Raw genomic sequence first — 6437 nt, 5'->3', positions numbered from 1 at the left:
CGAGTACTTGATTAAGGGGAAACTTTCTCTTATTCGAGTCGAGTAACTAAAAGGAAAACCTCGAGTAATATTTTTAACGAGTCGGGTTATCGAGTACTTGATTAGGAGCTGGTTTTATTCAAGTAATTATTAAATTAAATTTAAATGGAGTATAAACTAACTTTCAATGCTGAAAAATATTCCCTTAATTTAAATGAACCACAGTTTCCACAACTTTGTAGGTACCGTTTATTGTCCCTCAACAAGTTGTAAAACCCCTCTTTGAACTTTGAAGCAACGACGATAGAAAAATCTAATACTCGACGAGTTTAGAGAGCAGCTTATTCGAGTAATCGGGTACCCGAATATGCAATTTTTGGTACTCGGTAATCGACGAGTATTCTCCAATTACTTATTCGAGGTCGAGTTCGAGTACTCGACCTCCAAAAAGGCCGAGTACTCGATGATGTTCGAGTATTCGCACAGCCCTACGGATTCCTGCAACTCTTTGAACCCGTTCTTTACAGCCAGAACCATATTGTCCACTTTAACGGGGAACTTAGTTGGTCAGCACACAATGCCTTTAGTCCATTCATGTTAAACCAAAATTTGCAAAGTCGAGGGGGCCTGTACAAGTAATGCTATAGCTCTTGGTCCACGTCCGCCTCGAAGACATCGACTCAGTTCACCAAACTCTCGGTCTTCTCCCGCTAGTTCACCATACTCTCAAAATACTGGGACACAGATTCCAGCACGGCCTTGTGATCAGATAACTCTTTTCAGGAATCCATACCTTATCGCGGCAGATTTTCGTCTCAATGTGGCTGATGGTTTTTTTGACGTCACTATGTTAACTTCACAAACAAACATTCCAAGTAGAGTTATGGATTCCTGCTCTTTTCCTTTGGTCCTGTTGACGACGTCGCTCAGGGTACCTTGCACCATCATCCTCTGCAAGGATGTTTTGTTGCGGGCTCAAAATAAAATACAAAACTAGATCTTGTCAAATTGGAAAATGTTTAGCCTTAAATTACAACCAAACTGTTTGGTTAATATTTCATTTTAATAAACTTAGATGGTCATATTTAATTATGAAATTTCTCATATTTGATGAATCAATTATCAGACTTTGTGAGTTGGCAAATGGATTTACTCAGTGAGTTGGGAATATAATTTTCCTCATTAAATGGTTTTACTTTGGAATTGAAAACGTTTACCATTATGTTACACAAGCAATAATATTTATATATAGAACTACCAAATTTAAGAAATTACTACAATATAATTTTAATGACATATTTTGTCAAATTCGAGGATGACCGAAACCGCACATCAGTTGGGGAACATGGTTTCATGGGATCTCTGTGAGCTGAGGGAATGTTGTTGGTTTTGTCTTTTGTAACGTGCATACATCGGGAAAGTTTTGGGAAATACTTGGGCTTGGAAATGTATTGCTTCGCGGTCATATGACAGAGGGGAATTTTAGTCTTGCAGAAGGCAGGGATTTAGTTTTTAATTTAATTTTCGAGAACTGTTTAATTAATCAACTTAACTTTATAATATAAAGCGAGGAGGGCCAATGTCTGAGATCCGTATAAACTATATTTAATTCGTATGTGACTTTCAAAAGTGGTTTAAGTTTTTAGTTTAACATTAATTTTAATTATCTTTAACAACTAGCTATATACCTTAAATAAAGACGCTAGATCGCGCAACGCTCCATTTAGAAAATTTTGGGATGATATCTGAACCAGACTTGGAAATAACGGGAGTCCTGGGACTCTTAAAAAAATCAGGAGGCCCATAAAATAAATCATTCGAAAGGGGGTTGCGGGCCTCATCAACGGTACAAGTACCATCATATCATCAACGGTACAAGTACCATCATATCATCAACGGTACAAGTACCATCATATCATCAACGGTACAAGTACCTTCATATCATCAACGGTATAAGTACAATCATATCATAAACGGTACAAGTACCATCATCAACGGTACAAGTACCATCATCAACGGTACAAGTACCATCATCAACGGTACAAGTACCATCATCAACGGTACAAGTACCATCATCAACGGTACAAGTACCATCATCAACGGTACAAGTACCATCATCAACGGTACAAGTACCATCATCAACGGTACAAGTACCATCATCAACGGTACAAGTACCATCATCAACGGTACAAGTACCATCATCAACGGTACAAGTACCATCATCAACGGTACAAGTACCATCATCAACGGTACATGTACCATCAGAGTTCGCCATTACAGTGTTCACACTCAACTCTACGACGCGTTCAAATGGAAACTACGAGCGCTGCTTTCTCTTTCGCGTTTTGCCGAAAAAATTCTATGTCAGTAAAATATTTCTAGAAATGTAAAAATATTTCTAGAAATGTAAAAATATTTCTAGAAATGTAAAAATATTTCTAGAAATGTTAAAATATTTCTAGAAATGTTAAAATATTTCTAGAAATGTTAAAATATTTCTAGAAATTATATTTAGTTTTTTCCGGTTTGGCGCCCCATAATTTTCCAAAGTATTTTAGGGTTATTTATCCCTCACACAATTTTTTTTCGAACGTAAAAGGATCTTTACGCCACCTAGCGTCGTTTCCACTACTCATGTTTTTTCGTTTGATTTACACTATCACTCAAAAGTGAGAGTTGAACTAAATAAAAATCTTCAGAATCAGAATTAGAATTTAATTATTTTAAGTCTTCTTGCGACTTATAGCCCGCTGTTTCACAGTTACATTTTTAAATAAAACTATAACACAGAATATAGTAAAAAAAGAATAAAAATAACAAAATTTAACAAGATTATATAAACCCAGGTTAAGAAAAATTTCCCTTATCTTCTACTCTTTCCTGAATCTATTTTCCAATTTCGATTAAGTTGATTAAATTACGTTTTGAGAATAAAAGTATTCAGTAATCCGATTAAATCTGCGCTAATTCAAAGCTAATTATTTATGATATACTAATAATTGCGGCCACTTACCTCGCAGACATAAACGGTCATTCCAACGCCTTTGGCGTAAGGTGTTTGGGGCCCGCCCACGAAACTCCAATTTAGCAACCACGGCGTTAAACATCTTATTTCAGAATAAAGATTTGGGATATATAATTTAGGTTAAAGTCCTCGAAGTAGAGTTTAAGTTTCCAAATTATAAAACCCTACAATGGTTCTCTGGCGACGTTATCATTTTGGCTCTAGGGATAGTAGCTCTTTTTTCAACAGATGTCGCTAGCGTCGAAATCAAAACAAGTTGCTGAAGCTACATTTTGACCCAAAAGGCGGGACATAAAAGTATGCTTCGCGTTGAATGGCTCGTTTGTAAATTTGTCAATAACTTCAATTATATAAATTGTTTACAATATATTAAAATGGGATATATAATTTAGGTTAAAATTCACTAACGACGTAAGTAGAGTAAAAGTGGTCTAAATATAATACTCTATAATGGCTCTCTGACGACGTTATTGTCTCGCTATTTTGAATTTTAGCCTCCTTGACCGTTAATAGATGGCACCACGCTCTCCAGTAAAGTCAATAAATGAAATTTAAATTTCCCGCCTTCTTTTAATAGTCTTGAAATTCGATAACAGTGAAAGAGCTAACATCTTGAATAGCTTCACTCTCTTGCCGCGAGCTCACTCTGCGAGTGACGAAATTTGTTTATTGTGAGTCGAGTGTGAAAAACGTACGGGAAAATTATTCGCAAATAATTTCACTTTTAATGTTAGAGTTTTTCCAAACTATTCGATGTTTAGTATTAGGCAATTTTGGGGCCAAAATAATTAGTCTTTAAAAAATGTATAGAGGTCATTAAAAATGAAAAGGTTTCTATGAAATTTTTTAGCCGTCGAATTGCCGTTTTGGAGTTGTGAAACAATTAATATATTATTATAATGACCAATAAAATGCTATGTAAGGGGCCGGTTGGATGCCTCGGGCCTGAGAAACTGCAATCGCGGCCCTAGGCCGGGTAGTGTAGACAAACCTTCAGTTTCGTACTGACCAATAAGCGATCGGCCCAGTGGCGTAGCGAGGATATTTGGCGTCCTCTCGTGTACTTTTCAAGTTTCCACAATAATGAGTTTAAAATACAATCCAACAAATTAATTTGGCACCAGGGGCGGCTGCCCCCTCGCTACACCACTGGGTTGGCCGCTGCGCCCTAGATCGAAAAGTTGTTTTCGCACACTTATATAAAAAAGGTGCTCTCCTGCGAACCTTTAAATTATGACACTTTAAATACAGAAATTGCGATTTTAATGTGAATTTTACAACATAACATAAAAGTAAACTGGTAACTTCAAATTTTAAACGTAATACTTGTACTTTAAAATTTGGAAACAAAAATCTACAGCGAATCCTATCGTGAAGCTTAGAGTAAAATCTTCTTGGCGACCATGGACTTCAACATAGGGACGAATTCGGGTCCAATTTGATCAAACGGAGCCGGATGTTTTTTGATGTCGTAGTTCTGGACGATAAAGTTGACAGCAATTTCTTGCAACTCTTTCGATTCGTTCTTCACAGCCACTCTCAAGATATCCCCCATATTCTCCACGTTAATCACGATCTTTAGTTGATGAGCGCACAATTCCTTAAAGTCACCCATAAGGCACATGTGAGCCAGTTCCAACAAAATCAGGCAAGTATTGGGAAAATTTGGTGGTGTTTGACCAATGTACAAATAATGCAGTTATTGCAGTAGATCTTGAACAACATCCGTCTCGAAGACATCGACCCAGTTGACGACACTCTCTATCTTCTCCCGCATGTCCACTTCGAACATTCTGTCAAAGTACTCGGACGCGGATGCCAGCACGACCTTGTGACAAGGGAAATCTTTGCCTTTGGTCTTGATAACGATATCGGTGAGGCTACCACGTTCGAGAAACCGCTTCAACGAGGTTTGCGTTGGAGACTCAACAACATACGATCGCAAAGTGACTTCTACCATTGCAGTTCCTAATGAATATGGTGAAAAAGCTACCTCTTTGTTGAATTTAAACTGGTTGTAATTCTGGCCCATCAAATCACTGCTTTCTTCCGCCAGTACTACAGTACCAGCCGTGTTATGAAAAGTAATCTTAATATTATAAAAACTTCTTTCGTTTTTAAAATTGTTTGCTTGCTTTCCTGACAGGGAGAAGTTATAAGTATAACGGCCATAGTTTAGCCCGTTAAGCGTACTGCTCCACATCTGCCTAGACGACGCCCAGTTGAATTCCCACGAGTGTGTTTTTTCACTACCAGCACAACTAACAGGGATAGAAACAACAACTAGTTTGCTACTATTTGTTGGCAAATCGATCAGAAACGCTTTCCACATGATACGACACACATTCGAAGACTCTGAACTCATGGCGTACAAGTACTATTCCAGTTTTCTAACAATATCAACTGACTAAAATATTCCGTTAGGTTTAAAACGCGGAGATGAAATAGTCGCGAGTAACACACCGCAGGGACGCCAAGATAATATAAAATTATAACCGCCAAACCAGCCGCGACAAAGCACGTTCAAAGGTTATAGGGCTAGGCTCATTTTTCTCCTTGAGGGGGTGTAGAAAAATCTGTACAAGCCTACAAGGAATAAAAATTAAACGGCATCCGAACTTCCCATCCCAATATTACAATATTTACCAATAATTAAGAATAATAAGCCTTACAAAACTTAATGAACCGGAAAAGTTTCCCAAAACCTGAAAATATTGAAGATTGTTCCTTTTGTACATTTTCTTCAGTAATACATCTATATAAATCCGTCAAATCCAAAAGTAAAACTTATAGAATGGGAGTAAAAAAAGAAAACGAATTTGATGACGTCAAAACCAAAAGTAAAACTAGTATTTGAATGCTTTAAATAGGACGAAGAAAATAATATATCCGTAAAAAAAGGGAACCTGGAGTAACCGCTAGAGGGCGTTAATGCGCGTGCAAAACGCGGGGCTTCTGAAATTAATTTCTGGGAATTGAAATTACGTCCCGAACACGAATCTCTCAAGTTTTATTTTATAAAAATTATTTTCTAATTGCGAAATGATGTCACCGAGGATCTGATTTCGATTGGACAAAAAGAAGCATTCGAATAAAACCATGTAATATAATACATTTAATTTTAATCTTTTCGCTCCAACTACTGCTCGCGTGTGCTAACTACTCGTAACCTAGATTTCGAGATTTTCAATGTCAATCAATCTCTTGGCGGAACATTTGAATCGCCCAAATTATGATAATTAATTAATAATTGAAGTGCGTTGAGATTATTTTTACATTATGGAAACAATTATCTAAGTGGTTGCCTTTAAGAAAAATTATTACACTTTGTATTTTTCACATTTAATTTCGTAACTCTTGTAAGCCAAAGCCTATAGGTTGGTATAAATATGCCAGAGATTCCTGTCTAGCCAAACAAATTTTGTAATTAAAC

This window comes from Leiobunum rupestre, chromosome 1 (genome assembly GCF_980474605.1).
Source record: "Leiobunum rupestre chromosome 1, qqLeiRupe1.1.hap1, whole genome shotgun sequence".
In the NCBI taxonomy this organism is placed as follows: Eukaryota; Metazoa; Arthropoda; class Arachnida; order Opiliones; family Sclerosomatidae; genus Leiobunum; species Leiobunum rupestre.
Note: the sequence above shows the minus strand (reverse complement) of the source record.